We start from the raw sequence: 20688 nt of genomic DNA on the forward strand, positions 1-20688 counted from the left end.
ATCCAGGAGCACCAAGTCCCTGTTGTGTTGGTGGCGAGGTAACAATCATGCTTCCTTCCTCTGTCCTCTCCCCCCAACCTCGCACAACAGAAATGTGATCAAGGTCTCCCTCATCTGATGAGTCTTCCATCAGTTCGTCCTCCACTTCTTCCTGGGCTCCTGCACCTTCCTCACTAGTTTGGCTGCTACCATGCGCCCTGGTAAAACCATCTCCCCCACCCTCACATGCCTGCCGCCTTGGTGCTGCCGACCGTCTGGACCTTGCAGATGTTAGCCCTTCCGCATACAACTCCTCCTCCTCTACTTCCTCCACCTCCTCTTGTGCCACCACCTGACTCCGAATTCTGTTTAACATGTGCTCCAGCATGTAAATCACCGGAATAGTCATGCTGATAATGGCATCGTCAGGACTAAACATCTTCGTCGCCATTTCAAAACTGTGCAGAAGGGTGCATAGGTCCCTGATCTGAGACCACTCCTCCAGCGTGATTTGCCCCACCTCTGAATCTCGTTGGCCCAGGCTATACGTCAGAACGTATTGCACCAGGGCTTGTCGGTGCTGCCACAGTCGCTGCAACATGTGCAGAGTTGAATTCCACCGGGTAGGCACATCGCATTTTAGCCGGTGAAGTGGCAGGCCCAACGACTTCTGTAGAGATGTAAGTCGCTGAGCTGCGGGATGCGAACGGCGGAAGTGAGCACACAGCGACCGTGCCCTCTGCAGAAGGCCATCTAGTCTGGGATAGTGGGCTAAAAATTGCTGGACAACCAGGTTCAACACGTGAGCCATACAAGGCACGTGTGTGACATTGCCCCGGCGAAGGGCCGCACCCAGGTTTGCAGCATTGTCGCACACGGCCTTCCCTGGTTTCAGGTCCAGTGGAGACAACCATTCATGAAATTGGTTCTCCAGAGCTGACCACAACTCCTCAGCTGTGTGACTCACATTTCCCAGACATTTCAATGTAAATACCGCCTGATGACGTTGAGCCCTACTGCCAGCATAGTAAGGAGGTGTGCAGGATCCCTTCTGCGCAGTTAGAAAGCTTGTGGCATGACCAGACAGGCTTTGGGTGCAGTTGGAAGAGGAGGTTGAGGAGGCAGAAGCAGTGGAGGAACTTTGACATAAAGAGGATTGACGCACAACTCGTGGGGATGGCAAGACTTGGACAGCAGCCCCTTGTCCTGCTGTCACCATAGTTACCCAGTGCCCAGTCAGCGACATGTAACGCCCCTGTCCATGCCTACTCGTCCAAGTGTCTGTGGTGAAATGCACCCTGTCACACACAGAGTTTCTCAAAGAAGCGGTGATGTTATGTGCGACATGCTGGTGGAGCGCAGGCACACCTTTCTTTGAGAAGTAGTGCCGACTGGGCATCTGGTACTGGGGCACTGCGACGGACATAAGGTCTCGAAAATCCTCTGTGTCCACCAGGCGGAAAGGCAGCATTTCTGTAGCCAAGAGCTTGCAGATGGTGAAATTCAACCTCTTAGCTTTCTCATGGCTAGGAGGAAATGGTCTTTTACTTGTCCACATCTGAGGGACCGAGGGCTGGCTATTGTGCTTAGACGGGGTTGATAAGGGTGTCCCTGGCAAACTGCCGGTCTGTGAGGAAGATGCAGGCGGACATGTTAGGTTGCCTTGATCCAAAGGTGGTGCTATCGATGTCGGACAGCGCTCAACACCAGCTGGTGTTACCACCTCCAAAGAAAATGATGACCTGCCAATCACGCTGGCTGTTGCGGGTAAAGAGGTGGCAGGTCTGCGCCCCAAAACAGGTGTGACTGCTGTCCCCCCAGTCACAGAAGATGAAGAGGCCGCGGATGCACAAGATATGGCAGACGGCGGTTGGCCCGGCCGGCTAGGCCGCATTGTAGCACACTGAGCTTCCCACTGCAACTTATGCTTCATGTCCATGTGCCGGTTCATGCATGAAGTACTCAAACTATGTATTTTTTGGCCTCTACTTAGCTTTTGCTGACAAATGTTACAGATAACACGAGTTGGGTCATCTTTATCGATCTGAAAAAATGCCCAGGCTATGCAAGGCTTAGCACCCATGCGACCTGAAGAGCCACCACGACTTGTGGTGAGAGGCAGAGTTGTGTTTGAGGATGCAGTTGTTGACGTGCTTCCAGTACTACTTCTCTGTCCAGGAAGGCGCAACCTGACCTCGTCGTCACTAGCATCTTCCTCCACATCCTCTGCTGACCTCATCTCTTGGCTGACTGTGGGTTGACAGTAAGTGGGATCTCCAACCTCATCATCATCACCCTGTGCGTTATCACACCCGTCGTCCTCAGAGCCAACCTGTTCCTGCCCTGACAAAAAACTAAAGTTGTCGCTCCAATCAGGTATTTGAGTCTTATCATCGTCTTCCTCATTGTCTCCACCAACAGGAGTTACAGTTTGGGAATGAGGGTCTACATTATGGTCAGAACCTTCTGCGTCTGGTCCTGGATCCGACTCATAAAGATTCTGGGCATCAGTGCAGATCATTTCCTCGTCTGGATTCACAGAAGCGCTGGAGTCGACCTCTGATTCCCAGGCTATAGTATGAGTAAACAGCTCTGCAGACTCAACCATCTGTTCTACCTCATACTCAGACGGGCAGCTGGAGATTTGGGAGCTGTGAGGAAGCAAGTGCGATTTGGGTGACACCTTTGAGGACTGGAGTATTTGTGATGTTGAAGTTGATGTGGAGGAGAGCCCACTTAAAGGAGCACTTGATATCCGTTGAAGCACCTGCTGTTTTTGTGCCTCATCTGGAATTTGTAGCGATTGGCGTGGCCGTAAGAAAGGGATCTTATCACATTGTCCGCTAAAAGAAGTAGACATTTTAGTTTGGCTGGAAGATGGTCTTTCTTCTGCAGATGTTACTGTTGCTTTAACACCTACCCCACGGACACAACCTTTTTTCCCCTTCCCAACACGCCTATTCCCCTTTCCACCAGCAGCAGGCCTTTTTCCACTCATTTTGGTGGTTAACTAATTCACAACTCTGGAGTTGTTTGCACAAAAAAACAATGGATGGTAACCGAGCAGAGCTGAGTGGCCAAACTGTGGTATTAGGCCAAAACTATTGGCTTGGTTAGATGCAGAAAAAAATTATTTTGAATTTGCAACCTGATGGAGGTCAGTATAGATGGATTAATAGAACAAGACCCACACACAGCTAGAAGCCCAATATTTTTTCAGAGGTAGATGCAGAAAAAAATATATTCAGTTTGCAACCTGATGGAGGTCAGTATAGATGGACTAATACAACAAGTCCCACACACAGCTAGAAGCCCAATATTTTTTCAGAGGTAGATGCAGAAAAAAATATATTCAGTTTGCAACCTGATGGAGGTCAGTATAGATGGATTAATAGAACAAGACCCACACACAGCTAGAAGCCCAATATTTTTTCAGAGGTAGATGCAGAAAAAAATATATTCAGTTTGCAACCTGATGGAGGTCAGTATAGATGGACTAATACAACAAGTCCCACACACAGCTAGAAGCCCAATATTTTTTCAGAGGTAGATGCAGAAAAAAATATATTCAGTTTGCAACCTGATGGAGGTCAGTATAGATGGACTAATACAACAAGTCCCACACACAGCTAGAAGCCCAAATATTTTTTCAGAGGTACTGTAGATGCAGATAAAAATTAGTTTTAATTTGCAACCTGATGGAGGTCAGTATAGATGGACTAATAGAGAAAGTCCGACACACTACTAGAAGGCCAAATATTTTTTCAGAGCTAGATGCAGAAAAAAATTATATTCAGTTTGCAACCTGATGGAGGTCAGTATAGATGGATTAATAGAACAAGACCCACACACAGCTAGAAGCCCAATATTTTTTCAGAGGTAGATGCAGAAAAAAATATATTCAGTTTGCAACCTGATGGAGGTCAGTATAGATGGACTAATACAACAAGTCCCACACACAGCTAGAAGCCCAATATTTTTTCAGAGGTAGATGCAGAAAAAAATATATTCAGTTTGCAACCTGATGGAGGTCAGTATAGATGGACTAATACAACAAGTCCCACACACAGCTAGAAGCCCAAATATTTTTTCAGAGGTACTGTAGATGCAGATAAAAATAAGTTTTAATTTGCAACCTGATGGAGGTCAGTATAGATGGACTAATAGAGAAAGTCCGACACACTACTAGAAGGCCAAATATTTTTTCAGAGCTAGATGCAGAAAAAAATTATATTCAGTTTGCAACCTGATGGAGGTCAGTATAGATGGATTAATAGAACAAGACCCACACACAGCTAGAAGCCCAATATTTTTTCAGAGGTAGATGCAGAAAAAAATATATTCAGTTTGCAACCTGATGGAGGTCAGTATAGATGGACTAATACAACAAGTCCCACACACAGCTAGAAGCCCAATATTTTTTCAGAGGTAGATGCAGAAAAAAATATATTCAGTTTGCAACCTGATGGAGGTCAGTATAGATGGACCAATAAAACAAGTCCCACACACAGCTAGAAGCCCAAATATTTTTTCAGAGGTACTGTAGATGCAGATAAAAATAAGTTTTAATTTGCAACCTGATGGAGGTCAGTATAGATGGACTAATAGAGAAAGTCCGACACACTACTAGAAGGCCAAATATTTTTTCAGAGCTAGATGCAGAAAAAAATTATATTCAGTTTGCAACCTGATGGAGGTCAGTATAGATGGACTAATACAACAAGTCCCACACACAGGTAGAAGCCCAAATATTTTTTCAGAGGTACTGTAGATGCAGATAAAAATTAGTTTTAATTTGCAACCTGATGGAGGTCAGTATAGATGGACTAATACAATGATGCTATGCCCAAAAGATTTTACTTCACTAGGTGCAGTAAAAAAATTGGTATTCTATACACAGGTGGTATATCTTGCAACACAGATAGGCTAATCCACTGACTAACACACTCTGCAATAGGCCAAAAAGGATTAGCTTTGCTAGATTCAGCCAAATGCTGTGAAAAAAACTTGCACAGCACTGGCACAGACCTGCCTGGCAAAAACTGATAGGAACTGATGTAACCTAGTCCTGAAAAGGACTCCAATTACAATTAGTCTTTACTCCCACAACCTATCTATTTAAGAGCACAGACCTCCCTGATAAAAGTCGTAGGAAATGCTGTAACCTAGTCCTTAAAAGGACTGCAATCACAACTATTCCCTACTCCCAAGTTATCTGTATATTTGTGCGAAAATTGGCTTGAAATTAACAAGGTATAGCGCACACAGCAACAGCGGTGCCGTCTAACACGCAGCTGCAGCAGTGAGAAAATGGTGGCGACGGGGAAAATGGCTTGGTCTTATAGGGCAAGGACATGTGACATACACTGCCAATGACACATGCCCTTGTTTGTGTGAAAAAAAGCACTTCGCTCCGTGTGTGCGCTGCTGATAGGCTGACAGATTGCACCTCCCCACTGCAAATGCGGGAAAGAGAAAAAAAAATGGAGATCTTCATTGTTACTGCAGAGATCCATCCCCTGCCCCTCCCCCCACCCCGCTGTACACTCAAACTGCGTATTAACATTAATTTTCATCATTACTGAGAAAAAATCCAGTTATGATTTTGGTGCACGAACAGTTATCGAACATAACCTCGAACAGCCGAATTTTTCTCAAATTGTTCGTGTTCGCCGAACGGCTCGAACACCGCCCAAAACAGCTCGAATTTGAGATTGGCGAACAGTTCGAGTAGAACAACGCTCATCTCTAATAATAAACTGTATGCCAAATGGGAAAAGTGTGTGTTCGCCGTACAGGAACTCCAGTTTTTAGGCTTCCTGGTTTCAGCGTCCGGTTTTCGTATGGACCCTGGGAAAGTGCGGGCAGTTCTTGAGTGGGATCGGCCAGAGAATCTTAAGGCACTACAACGTTTCCTGGGGTTTGCTAATTATTACCGGAAGTTCATTCGTAATTTCTCGTCCACGGTTAAGCCTCTCACAAACATGACTAAAAAGGGGACGGATTTTTCTAGGTGGTCTGACAAGGCTTGTCAAGCATTCTCCTCCTTGAAAAAATGTTTTGCCTCGGCACCCATACTCATTCAACCTGATGCGTCACAGCCATTCATTGTAGAGGTAGACGCTTCCGAGGTAGGGGTGGGAGCAGTATTGTCACAAGGTTCGTCCCCTGGTAAGTGGCATCCGTGCGCCTTTTTCTCTAAAAAATTGTCGTCCGCTGAGAGGAATTACAATGTCGGCAATAGGGAACTCTTGGCCATTAAGTTAGCTTTTGAGGAGTGGCGCCATTTTTTGGAGGGGGCAGTCCATCCGGTCACCGTCATCACCGATCACAAGAACCTGCTATATCTGGAGTCCGCGAAACGTCTGAATCCCAGACAAGCTAGGTGGTCATTGTTTTTTACCAGGTTTAATTTTGTCGTTACATATCGTCCTGGGTCAAAAAATGTAAAGGCGGATGCCTTATCTCGTAGTTTCCCTGGGGCCGGGAGTACGGACGACCCGATTCCTATCCTTCAGGAGGGGGTGGTGGTTTCGGCAGTATGCTCTGAGCTGGAGGAGGAGGTATTGGAGGCTCAGGGGGACGCCCCTGTTGGACCTCCGGGGAGACTGTTTGTTCCAGATCAGTTGCGACAAAAGGTGATCGAGGCACACCATAACTCAGTTTTTGCAGGACACCCAGGGAGTAGAGCAACTGTGGATCTCCTCTCACGTCGGTTTTGGTGGCCTAACTTACATAAGGAGGTGGTAACTTTTGTCGCGTCCTGTGGGGTTTGTGCGCGCTCTAAGACCTCACATACCAGTCCGTCTGGGGCCCTCTTACCTTTGAAGATCCCGGAGCGTCCTTGGACTCATCTGTCTATGGACTTTATTACGGACCTCCCTCCGTCTTCGGGTAAAACGGTCATACTCGTTGTAGTGGACAGGTTCAGCAAGATGGCACATTTTATCGCTCTTCCGGCTCTCCCTAATGCTAAAACTCTTGCGCAGGTGTTCATTGGGGAGATTGTGAGGCTTCACGGGGTACCCTCCGAGGTGGTGTCTGATCGGGGGTCTCAGTTTGTGTCCAAGTTCTGGAAGGCGTTTTGTGCACGGCGGGGGATGCATTTGTCGTTCTCCTCGGCTTTTCATCCTCAGACCAATGGTCAGACGGAACGTATGAACCAGAGCTTGGAGACATATCTCCGGTGTTTTGTGTCAGAGAACCAGGAGGACTGGGCTTCTTTCTTACCTCTGGCAGAGTTTGCTCTTAATAATAGGCGGAGCGAGTCCACTGGTAAGTCCCCGTTTTTTGGGGCATATGGTTTTCACCCCCAGTTTTGTACTTTCAGTAGGGGGGGCTCTTTTGGGGTTCCTGAGGAGGAACGATTTTCCTCATCACTCGCTTCAGTATGGAGAGGGGTGCTGAAGAATCTGAATACTATGGGGAACCGATACAAACGTATGGCTGATAGGAGGAGAGTGTCTGGTCCGGACCTTAGTGTGAACAATCGGGTATGGTTGTCTACCAGGAATATAAAACTTAAGGTTCCCTCCTGGAAACTGGGTCCCAGGTTCATCGGGCCGTACAGAATCAGTTCTATTATTAATCCGGTGGCATTCCGTCTTGACCTCCCCCCTACGTTTAAAATTCACAACGTGTTCCACAGATCGTTGCTTAAGAGGTATGTGGCGCCGGTGGTACCGTCACCTTTACCTCCCCCTCCAGTGGTGGTCAAGGGTAACTTGGAGTTCCAGGTATCGAGGGTCATCGATTCACGCTTTAATCGCCGGTCCCTTCAGTACCTGGTTCATTGGAAAGGGTATGGTCCTGAGGAGAGGATGTGGGTTCCTGCGTCGGATATTAACGCAGACCGATTAGTTCGGGCCTTCCACATGACTCACCCGGATAAACCTGGCCCTGAGGGTCCGGAGGCCCCTCGTAGAAGGGGGGGTACTGTCACGGGTGTGTCGCCACGAAGATTGTCACGATTACACAGCCTGACTTCTCGCAGCTGACTTTTTGGTGCTTTGTGTTTTTCGGCAGTGAGGGAGTTAATTCTCTCTCTCTCTGTGCTAGACGAGGTCCAGCCTCGCCCAGCTGCAATCAATGCTGCTGTAGTGAGACTCCTTCAAATGCCTGCTGGTCTGTTAGGGAAGTGTCGATGAAAGCATTTCATGCAGACTAACAGAGCGGATCGTGGTATTTGGAGTTTCAGAGATAAGTGTATTTGGAGTGTTCTTTCCCTTCCTCGCTTTATCATTTATCTCCTTTCCCGTTGGTGTTCCCTCTGTTGTAGTTGTGTAGTTTTTGTATGCAAGGTGGTTTTGGTTTTTCCCTTGTACTGTCTCGTTCGTCTAAGTACTGTGTGTGGGCATATTATTACTTGTCCCCTTTTGTTGTGATCGGGGTCCTTCTCAGGACTAGATTACTTAGGTGCAGGGATCCTCAGGAGGTAGGGGTTACGCTGGCGGCCTGGACCTCTGTACCTTTAACAGTACCTCCAGGTTGAGGGATTAGTCAGGGCCCCAGCTTAGGGTCAGCTTAGGCCCCCTACCTCCAGTATACAGAGACAGCGTGACACCAGTGGGCCAAACAATACATGAAGACTGACTTCAAAACTCTTTTGTTCACTGATGAGGGCCGTGCAACGCTCGATGGTCCAGATGGATGGAATGGAGGATGGCTGGTTGATGGACTCCCCATGCACACACGGCTACAGCGCCAACAATGAGGAGGTGGAGTAATGTTTTGGGCTGGAATCATGGGGAGAGACATTGTCGGCCCCTTTAGGATCCCTGAAAAGGTAAAGATGAACTCCATAATGTATGTGGAGTTTCTCAAACTTCACTTCCTGCCATGGTTCAAGAAGAAAAACCGTGTATTCCGCAGCAAGATCATTTTCATGCATGATAATGCACCGTCTCATGCTGCACATAACACATCTGCATCTCTGGCTGATATGGGCATAAAAGGGGACAAACTTATGATGTGACCCCCATGCTCCCCTGACCTCAACCCCATTCAGAACCTCTGGAGCATCATCAAAAGGAATCTCTATGATGGCGGGAGGCAGTTCACATCTAAGCAACAGCTCTGGGAGGGTATTCTGTCCCCATGCTAAAAAATTGAAGCAGAAACCATCCAAAACCTGACAAATTCAATGGACAAGAGAGTTCAGAAGCTCCTTTCGAACAAGGGGTCCTATGTGCAAATGTAACATCACCTAGAATAAAGTTTTGAGTTGAAAACTGTTTGATTTCAGTTTCTGATAACCTGCTAATGCTTATAATTTCAAAAATAACCATTTTTTTGTTCTTTATTAAAATGAAAAGGTTGATCGAAGAGTGTGGGGGATCTAAGAGTGTGGCAACCCAGTAGTCAGGATTACTTCGAATTCTGACAATCTGAGGGTCATGTTGCAGGTAGTGCAGCAAGAAGGCACTCATGTGTCTTGCGCATCTAGGAGCCCCAAAATTATTTTCCGGGCTAGGTGCAGCTAAAAATTATTATTAATTTTAAATCTGGTGGAGCTTAGTATAGATGGCCTAATAGAATCAGTACTGCAAACTGCTACAAAGCCCAAATTATTTTCCAGCCAAGATACAGATAAACATGATTAGTAATTTTAAATCTGATGGAGTTTAGTACAGATGGCCTAATAGAATCAGTACTACACACTGCTACAAGGCTCAAATTATTTTACAGCCAAGATACAGATAAACATGATTAGTATTTTGAATGCTTTAAACGGTTGGTGAGGTGATTTTAACAAATCATCAAGCTTTTACTCTCCCCAGGATGACACAGGGGTAGAAAAGTCGTTTCGGATCCATGATTTGTTCATCTTTATGAAAGTGAGTCTGTCTACATTATCAGTGGAGAGCCACGTGCGCTTATCTGTCAGCACACCACCAGCAGCGCTGAACACACGTTCACACAGAACGCTGGCTGCGGGTCATGACAAGATCTCCAAGGCGTACGTGGCAGGCTCCGGCCATTTATCCAGATTGGAAGCCCAAAAAGGACAAGGGTCCAGTGACGCAGTCATGGCTTCAATGTTTACTTGGAGATATTCCTGTACCATCGCCTCTAGGCGTTGATTGTGTGTCAGACTTCTTGTCTCCTGTGGCCTTGCAAAGGATGGGCTAAAAAAGTGGTGAAATGATTCCGCAAAATTGATGTTACCAGCAGATACTATGTTTCTGTTACGTTTTGAGTGATGAACACTTGACGGTCCTATGGTTGGCAAGTTGAAACTGTGAGATTCACTACGTGCACCACTAGTGTTTTAGGGAAAAGCACATGTAAGATTCTGCAACAATCATGCTTCCTTCCTCTGCCCTCTCCCCCCAACCTCGCACAACAGAAATGTGATCAAGGTCTCCCTCATCTGATGAGTCTTCCATGCTCATCGCCAGTTCGTCCTCCACTTCTTCCTGGGCCATCTAGTACGGGATAGTGGGCTAAAAATTGCTGGACAACTAGGTTCAACACGTGAGCCATACAAGGCACATGTGTGACATTGCCCCGGCGAAGGGCTGCACCGAGGTTTGCAGCATTGTCGTACATGGCCTTCCCTGGTTTCAGGTCCAGTGGAGACAACCATCCATGAAACTGTTTCTCCAGAGCTGACCACAACTCCTCAGCTGTGTGACTCACATTTCCCAGACATTTCAAAGTAAAATCCACCTGATGACGTTGAGCCCTGCTGCCAGCATAGTAAGGAAGTGTGCAGGATCCCTTCTGCGCAGTTAGAAAGCTTGTGGCATGACCAGACAGGCTTTGGGTGCAGGTGGAGGACCGAGAGGAGGTTGAGGAGGCAGAAGCAGTGGAGGAACTTAGAGATAAAGAGGATTGACGCACAACTCGTGGGGACGGCAAGACTTGGACAGCAGCCCCTTGTCCTGCTGTCATCATAGATACATGTCGCTGACTGGGCGCTGGGTAACGCCCCTGTCCATGCCTACTCGTCCAAGTGTCTGTGGTGAAATGCACCCTGTCACACACAGAGTTTCTCAAAGAAGCGATGATGTTGTGTGCGACATGCTGGTGAAGCGCAGACACAACTTTCTTTGAGAAGCAGTGCCGACTGGGCATCTGTTACTGGGGCACTGCGACGGACATAAGGTCTCGAAAATCCTCTCTGTCCACCAGGCGGAAAGGCAGCATTTCTGTAGCCAAGAGCTTGCAGATGGTGAAATTCAACCTCTTAGCTTTCTCATGGTTGGGAGGAAATGGTCTTTTACTTGACCACATCTGAGGGACCGAGGGCTGGCTGTTGTGCTTAGACGGGGTTGAGAAGGGTGTCCCCGGCAAACTGCCGGTCTGTGAGGAAGATGCAGACGGACATGTTAGGTTGCCTTGATCCAAAGGTGGTGCTATCGATGTCGGTCAGCGCTGAACACCAGCTGGTGTTTCCACCTCCAAAGAAAATGATGACCTGCAAATCACCCTGACTGTTGCGGGTAAAGAGGTGGCAGGTCTGCATCCCAAAACAGGTGTGACTGCTGTCCCCCCAGTCACAGAGGATTAAGAGGCCGCGGATGCACAAGATGTGGCAGACGGTGGTTGGCCCGGCTGCCTAGGCCGCATTGTAGCACAGTGAGCTTCCCACTGAAACTTATGCTTCATATCCATGTGCCGGTTCATGCATGAAGTACTCAAACTATGTATTTTTTGGCCTCTACTTAGCTTTTGCTGACAAATGTTACAGATAACACGAGTTGGGTCATCTTTATCGATCTGAAAAAATTCCAAGACTATGCAAGGCTTAGCACCCATGCGACCTGAAGAGCCACCACGACTTGTGGTCAGAGGCAGAGTTATGTTTCAGGATGCAGTTGTTGACGTGCTTCCAGTACTGCGTCTCTGTCCAGGAAGGCGCAACCTGACCTCGTCGTCACTAGCATCCTCCTCCACCTCCTCTGCTGACCTTATGTCTTGGCTGACTGTGGGATGACAGTAAGTGGGATCTCCAACCTCGTCATCATCACCCTCTGTGTTATCACACCCGTCGTCCTCAGAGCAATCCTCTTCCTGCCCTGACAAAAAACTAAAGTTGTCGCTCCAATCAGGTATCTGAGTCTCATCATTGTCTTCCTCATTGCCTCCACCAACAGGAGTTACAGTGTGGGAACGAGGGTCTACATTATAGTCAGAACCTTCTGCGTCTGGTCCTGGATCCGACTCATAAAGATTCTGGGCATCAGTGCAGATCATTTCCTTGTCTGGATTCACAGAAGCTCTGGAGCCAACCTCTGATTCCCAGGCTATAGTATGAGTAAACAGCTCTGCAGACTCAACCATCTGTTCTACCCCATACTCAGACGGGCATCTGGAGACTTGGGAGCTGTGAGGAAGCAAGTGCGATTGGGGTGGCACCTCTGAGGACTGGAGTATTTGTGATGTTGAAGTTGAGGTGGAGGAGAGCCCACTTAAAGGAGCACTTTATATCCGTTGAAGCACCTGCTGTTTTTGTGCCTCATCTGGAATTTGAAGCGATTGGCGTGGCCGTAAGAAAGGGATCTTATCACATTGTCCGCTAAAAGAAGTAGACTTCTTAGTTTGGCTGGAAGATGGTCTTTCTTCTGCAGATGTTAATGTTGCTTTAATACCTACCCCACGGACACAACCATTTTTTCCCTTCCCAACACACCTATTCCCCTTTCCACCAGCAGCAGGCTTTTTTCCACTCATTTTGGTGGTTAACTAATTCAAAACTCTGGAGTTGTTTGCAGAAAAAACAATGGATGGGAACCGAGCAGAGCTGAGTGGCCAAACTGTGGTATTAGCCCAAAAGTATTGGCTGGGTTAGATGCAGATAAAAATTATATTGAATTTGCAACCATGTGGAGGTTAGTAAAGATGGACTAATAGAACAAGTCCCACACACTGCTACAAGCCGAAACATTTTTTCAGAGCTAGATGCAGAAAAAAATTATATTGAATTTGCAACCTGGTGGAGGTTAGTATAGATGGACTAATAGAACAAGTCTCACACACTGCTACAAGCTGAAATATTTTTTCAGAGCTAGATGCAGAAAAAAATTATATTGAATTTGCAACCTGGTGGAGGTTAGTATAGATGGACTAATAGAACAAGTCCCACACACTGCTACATGCCGAAATATTTTTTCAGAGCTAGATGCAGAAAAAAATTATATTGAATTTGCAACCTGGTGGAGGTTAGTATAGATGGACTAACAGAACAAGTCCCACACACTGCTACAAGCCGAAATATTTTTTCAGAGCTAGATGCAGATAACAATTATATTGAATTTGCAACCTGGTGGAGGTTAGTATAGATGGATTAATAGAACAAGTCCCACACTGCTAAAAGCAGAAATATTTTTTCAGAGCTAGATGCAGAGAAAAATTATATTGAATTTGCAACCTGGTGGAGGTTAGTATAGATGGACTAACAGAACAAGTCCCACACACTGCTACAAGCCGAAAAAATTTTTCAGAGCTAGATGCAGAAAAAAATTACATTGAATTTGCAACCTGGTGGAGGTTAGTATAGATGGACTAATAGAACAAGTCCCACACACTGCTACAAGCCGAAATATTTTTTCAGAGCTAGATGCAGAAAAAAGTTATATTGAATTTGCAACCTGGTGGAGGTTATTATAGATTGGCTAATAGAAAAAGTTCCACACACTGCTACAAGCCGAAATATTTTTTCAGAGCTAGATGCAGATAAAAATTATATTGAATTTGCAACCTGGTGGAGGTTAGTATAGATGGACTAATAGAACAAGTCTCACACACTGCTACAAGCTGAAATATTTTTTCAGAGCTAGATGCAGAAATTTTTTTTATTGAATTTGCAACCTGGTGTAGGTTAGTATAGATGGACTAATAGAACAAGTCCCACACACTGCTACAAGCCGAAATAATTTTTCAGAGTTAGATGCAGATAAAAATTATATTGAATTTGCAACCTGGTTGAGGTTAGTATAGATGGACTAATAGAACAAGTCCCACACACTGCTACAAGCCGAAATATTTTTTCTGAGCTAGATGCAGAAAAAAATTATATTGAATGTGCAACCTGGTGGAGGTTAGTATAGATGGACTTATAGAGCAAGTCCCATACACTGCTACAAGCCGAAATATTTTTTCAGAGCTAGATGCAGATAAAAATTATATTGAATTTGCAACCTGGTGGAGGTTAGTATAGATTGACTAATAGAACAAGTCCCACACACTGCTACATGCCGAAATATTTTTTCAGAGCTAGATGCAGAAAAAAATTACATTGAATTTGCAACCTGGTGGAGGTTAGTATAGATGGACTAACAGAACAAGTCCCACACACTGCTACAAGCCGAAAAAAATTTTCAGAGCTAGATGCAGAAAAAAATTACATTGAATTTGCAACCTGGTGGAGGTTAGTATAGATGGACTAATAGAACAAGTCCCACACACTGCTACAAGCCGAAATATTTTTTCAGAGCTAGATGCAGAAAAAAATTATATTGAATTTGCAACCTGGTGGAGGTTATTATAGATTGGCTAATAGAAAAAGTCCCACACACTGCTACAAGCCGAAATATTTTTTCAGAGCTAGATGCAGATAAAAATTATATTGAATTTGCAACCTGGTGGAGGTTAGTATAGATGGACTAATAGAACAAGTCTCACACACTGCTACAAGCTGAAATATTTTTTCAGAGCTAGATGCAGAAATTTTTTTTATTGAATTTGCAACCTGGTGTACGTTAGTATACATGGACTAATAGAACAAGTCCCACACACTGCTACATGCCGAAATATTTTTTCAGAGCTAGATGCAGAAAAAAATTACATTGAATTTGCAACCTGGTGGAGGTTAGTATAGATGGACTAACAGAACAAGTCCCACACACTGCTACAAGCCGAAAAAAATTTTCAGAGCTAGATGCAGAAAAAAATTACATTGAATTTGCAACCTGGTGGAGGTTAGTATAGATGGACTAATAGAACAAGTCCCACACACTGCTACAAGCCAAAATATTTTTTCAGAGCTAGATGCAGAAAAAAATTATATTGAATTTGCAACCTGGTGGAGGTTATTATAGATTGGCTAATAGAAAAAGTCCCACACACTGCTACAAGCCGAAATATTTTTTCAGAGCTAGATGCAGATAAAAATTATATTGAATTTGCAACCTGGTGGAGGTTAGTATAGATGGACTAATAGAACAAGTCTCACACACTGCTACAAGCTGAAATATTTTTTCAGAGCTAGATGCAGAAATTTTTTTTATTGAATTTGCAACCTGGTGTACGTTAGTATACATGGACTAATAGAACAAGTCCCACACACTGCTACAAGCCGAAATATTTTTTCAGAGCTAGATGCAGAAAAAAATTATATTGAATTTGCAACCTGGTGGAGGTTATTATAGATTGGCTAATAGAAAAAGTCCCACACACTGCTACAAGCCGAAATATTTTTTCAGAGCTAGATGCAGAAAAAAATTATATTGAATGTGCAACCTGGTGGAGGTTAGTATAGATGGACTAATAGAGCAAGTCCCATACACTGCTACAAGCCGAAATATTTTTTCAGAGCTAGATGCAGATAAAAATTATATTGAATTTGCAACCTGGTGGAGGTTAGTATAGATGGACTAATAGAACAAGTCCCACACACCGCTACAAGCCAAGGCAAGGCCAAGGACATGTGACATACACTGCCAATGACACATGCCCTTGCTTGTGTGAAAAAAAGCAGATCGTTCCGTGTGTGCGCTGCTGATAGGCTGACAGTTTGCACCTCCCCACTGTTAATGCGGAAAAGAGGAAAAAAAATGGAGATCTTCATTATTTCTGCAGAGATCCATCCCCTGCCCCCCACTCTGCCCCGCTGTACACTCAAACTGCGTATTAACATTAGTTTTCAGCATTACTGAGAAAAAATCCAGTTATGATTTTGGTGCACGAACAGTTATCGAACATAGGCTTGAACAACCGAATTTTTTTCACATCGTTCGTGTTCGCCAAACAGCTCGATCACCGCCCAAAACACCTCGAATTTGAGATTGGCGAACAGTTCGATTCTAACACCGCTCATCTCTATTCTTTTGTAATGTTAAATGGCAGGCCATATCTTACCTTGTCATGTAGTGTCGCTAAAATTCAGGTGTGTGCAGTGATGTTGCAGTGGAAAAAAACTATTTTTTGTTTAGTTAATAACGTACTCCTACCACAGTATCTGAGCAACATGAATGGGAAAAAGAGAGGGCGTGGTGGAACGGGGAATAGCCTTGGTGTTCAAGGTATAAGTGGGGTATGTGGTAATGTTAGTAAAAGCTCTAGTGAACCAACACAAACAGGTCCTATCCAAAGACAACTGATAACTTCTGTTACTGGATGGCCTACTCCACTCCTTTTCTTTGGCAGCCGCACAGGGATACGGCTTGTTGATAAGGGCCAGAAAGAGCAGGTGCTCCAGTGGATGGCAAGCTCTGCTTCCAGTGCCCTCTCCACTTCTTCCTCCACCTCAACATCACACGCAGTACAGTACACAGAGGTGGCACCCCAATTACCCATGCTTCCCGCCGCGTCACAACAGTCCAACTGCCCAACTGACTGTAGCGAAACAAAGATGGGACAGTCTGTAAAATTGTTTACCCATTCTATATCATGGGCATCAGAAATGTACTACAAACAGTCACAGAGTCAAGAGGAGGAAAGAATGTGCACAAATGCCCAAATTTATTTTAGCTTGGATTCGGGGCAGAACGAAGTAGGGTCTGAGCAGGGTCCTGAACCTCGTCACTACATGTTAACCGCAGGGGAGGGAGTTGATCTCGATGAGACTCAGATACCTGAGGCTGATGGGGACTATACTGTGCTTACAGGGCAACTAGAGGAGAAGGGTCACAGTGAGGGCGAGGAATGGGATGACACATTGGATGATGATGAGGTTGAAGATCCTATTTGGTGTGAAACCAGAGTCACGCAGCCGAGTAGCTCACCTGAAGAGGTAGAGGAGGAAGACGAGGAGGTTACATTTTGCCGAACAGCGCAGACACGGAGTGATGCGATCACGAGGAGCACTGCATACTTAGCCACAACCATGGCAGTAGCCAGCAGCGGTCACGGTTTTGCAGCTCGCAAGGGTGGCTAGGGTTGCCTGCAATGGGCCTTTTTTGTCAACGCAAATGATGAGCCAACTCATGTTATCTGCAAACTTTGTCATAAAAAACTCAGTAGAGGCAAAAACTGCAATATTTTGACTACTACATGCATGAACGTTCACACGCTCAAACAACATGCGTTATGCTGGGAGTCTCACCACACTGAAATGAGGACCAGCGCACCTCAACAACCATCAGCTGCCCCATGAAATGCATTGGCAGCTTCTTCCTCCTCCTCTTTTACCGTGCCAAGTATTGTAATGCAGGTCTCCCATTGCAGAAACTCCGGTTCTTTACCCGCTCCAGTCAGGCTGAGTGACAGCCCGTCAGCTGTAACGGAAGCGGATACGCCTGCTGTGATGTTTCACCGAGTACACCGCATGTTTCTCAATCCAATGTAACATCCTCGCCTGCACCTCACTCAGTTCAGCAGTTTGTCTAGTTCACCATACTCCTCACTCTCTGAGCACCTCAGCCAGCCCTCTGTCCCGCAGTTATGGACACGTGAAAGATTTTCATCCTACGCATGACAAAGCTTAAGAGGTTGAACTCAACCATCTCCAATTTGTTGGCCACGGAAATGCTGCCTTTCCGTCTGGTAGATACAGACAGTTTCCGAAAGCTGATGGCCATCGCAGTCCCCCAGTAGCAGTTGCCCAGTCATCCATACTTCTCTAAGAAAGCTGTGCCTGTGCTACACCAGCATGTCACAGACAACATCACCCATTCCTTCTCTAAATCTATGTGTGCCAGGGTGCATTTCACCACAGACACCTGGACGAGTAAGCATGGCCAAGGATGTTACATCTCGCTGACTGGGAATTAGGTGACTCTGGTGGCTGTGGGGGCAGGCGGGGAAAGGGCTGCCCACAAATATTGGAATCCCCAAGGCTTGCAGAAGAAACCTCTGTATTTCCCACTTCCTCCATTGCTTCTGCGTCCTACACCTCCTCTAGGGCCTCAACCTCTGCCTTGACGAGACACACGTTCCAATGGTGCAGAGCAAATCCACAACACCTCCGTACTGCGCAGCCTGGGCTCACCACAATCAGGCAGTCTTAAAATTAATATGCCTTGGAGATCGCAGTCATACAGGTGAAGAGTTGTGGACAGCTCTCCAGGCTTAGGTTGAGCAATGGCTGTCTCCGCTGAACCTAGAGCCAGGGAAGGCTGTGTGCGATAACGGTACAATTCTGTTAGTGGCCCTAAGCTGAGGCAAGTTCACACAGGTGCCTTGCATGTCTCTCATCCTCAACCTGGTGGTACAGCGATTTCTTCACCACTATCCTGGCCTGGATGAGCTGCTTCACAAAGTACGGAAGCTGTGTGCTCACTTCCGCCGTTCGCACCCCTCATGTCATCGACTTGCATCAATGCAGAGGTCTTTGTCCGTGCCAGTTAACAGGTTGATCTGCAATGTGCTGACATGCTGAAATTCCACTCTGCACATGTTTCAGCAAGTGTGGCAGCAGCAACAAACTCTGACGCAGTATGTCATGTCGTATAGCCTGGGCCAACGCAGTACAGACGTGGGGCATATTACGTTTATGGAGTGGGAACAGATTAAGGACCTCTGCACCCTTCTGCACAGTTTTTAAATGGCTACTAAACTGGTTAGCGCTGGCGATGCCGTCATCAGCATCACTATTCTGGTCATTTATATGCTGGAGCAGACTTTGAGTAAACTGCGGCAGGAGGTGGTAGTCCCAGAAGAAGATGATGCGGAAGGGATGACAATGTCTCAAAGCTCCAGACTCGCATCACAGAGGCGGATGCCAAGTGACAATGGATTCCTGCAATCTAGGGGGTTTGGTGATACCAGGCAATCTGTTAGTGAAGGTGCAAGAGCAGAGGAAGTAATGGAGGTGGAAGAGGTGATGGGCAAGCAGCTGTCAGAAGATGAAGAGGATAATTATCCCCTCTCGATTGAACGTGGTTGGCAGGAAGGGATGGAGGAAACAAGCATCAGTGTTACACAGCCCACAATACAGACTGGCTTTGGACCTCCTGGAAGAGCCCCACATATGAGTGCCTTCTTGACTCACTATCTGTAACCCGTATAGTTAGGATTCAAAATAATGCTGACTACTGGGTTGCCACTCTGAAAGATCCATGTAATAAGAGTCAATTTTGCCATATGCTTCCCACCTAGAAAGGGACACACTTATGTTGGAGTATCAAAACAAGCTTTTAAGCTACCTTAATAGAGCTTTTCCCCAAGATAGCAGTGAGGCTCACAGTGTGCATCGCAGCTGTAGTCTTTCAACCTCCTGCACATCAGTTCGTCAACGCCAAAACATTAGCAGCAACAGCAGCAGAGTAAGTGGCAGAAGAAATTTCTGTAAGTCCTTTCACACATTTCTTAGACCACCTTGTGCACCGGCACAACAGAGTAGAAGCCTGACACGTGGTGAACGACTGGAGAGGATGGTGGAGGAGCATCTAGAGCTTAATATGAATACCATCAGGGAGGATTTGGACCCTTTTACACTTTGGTCTTCAAAAATGGATGAATGGCCTGAGCTCGCCTGTCACGCCTTGGAAGTTTTATCATGCCCGGCAGCCAGAGTTCTCTCAGAACGTGTCTTCTGTGCTGCTGGTAGTGTCTTGACAGATAACCGCACCCGGCTGTCCGCTGAAAGTTTAGACCACCTAACTTTCTCAAGATGAACAAGTCATGGATCTCCAAGGACTTTTTCACCCCAATTGCAGACTGTACAGAGTAGGCAATGTAGTTTTTAGTGTTCTGCATTGATCTTGCGGAATTGCAGTCTGTGATATGGCTTCTGTGCCTGCTCTTGCTGCTGCTGCAGGTTTTAGGACCTAATTTTGGGAAATGTGTAGAATCTTGATTGGGTCTCCATCCATTGGGCTGGCTGTAGTAGGAGAGGTTTGGGTCTCCGTTAAATTACTTGTAGTCTGATGTAAATTGATGCCACTTCGGTGTTGTTAGGCCTTCATTTAGGGAAAAGTGAACAGTCCTGGTTAGGTCTCCATCTCCTGGGTTGTCTGTACTGGAAGAGGTGTGGGTATTATTTACACTATTTCTACTGTAGCGAAATTGATTACACTTTCCTGGCATCTGCCACAAATTTTTGGAAATGCGAAGAATCCTGATTGGGTCTCCAATAGTGTTGAGCCACCCCCGTAGTGTTCGAGTGCGGTTTGGTTCGTCGAACACCCGTGTGTTCGCCGAACTGTTCGTCGAACTGTTCGTCGAACACCTTCGAACACCGTTAAAACCAATGTCAGGCAAACAAAAACACATAGAAACACATAGAAAACACCTTCAAAGGTGTCCAAAAGCTGACAAACTGCTGAGAAGACACAACTAACACATGGAAAAGTGACAAGTACATATAGTCATGAGAAAAGAAAAGAGGTGGAGGAGTAAAAGGAGGGGGAGACACAGATATAGGCATGTCATGCCCTTCTAAAATCCAAAAAGTGAGAAGCCGACACGTTCAGTCCGCTCCTGCCCGTGCCACCTCCGTGTCGCCGGGTTTGTGCCAGAGCTGCGGTGAACCCTGACGGCCAGCCCCCCTCTCCCAATACTGGTGCCTGTCCGCTGGTGGGTCGAGCGAGCCCCCCTGTGGTG

Source organism: Phyllobates terribilis, unplaced genomic scaffold, assembly GCF_046119375.1.
Source record: "Phyllobates terribilis strain yellow unplaced genomic scaffold, ASM4611937v1 Scaffold_7__3_contigs__length_470593459, whole genome shotgun sequence".
Taxonomy (NCBI): Eukaryota; Metazoa; Chordata; class Amphibia; order Anura; family Dendrobatidae; genus Phyllobates; species Phyllobates terribilis.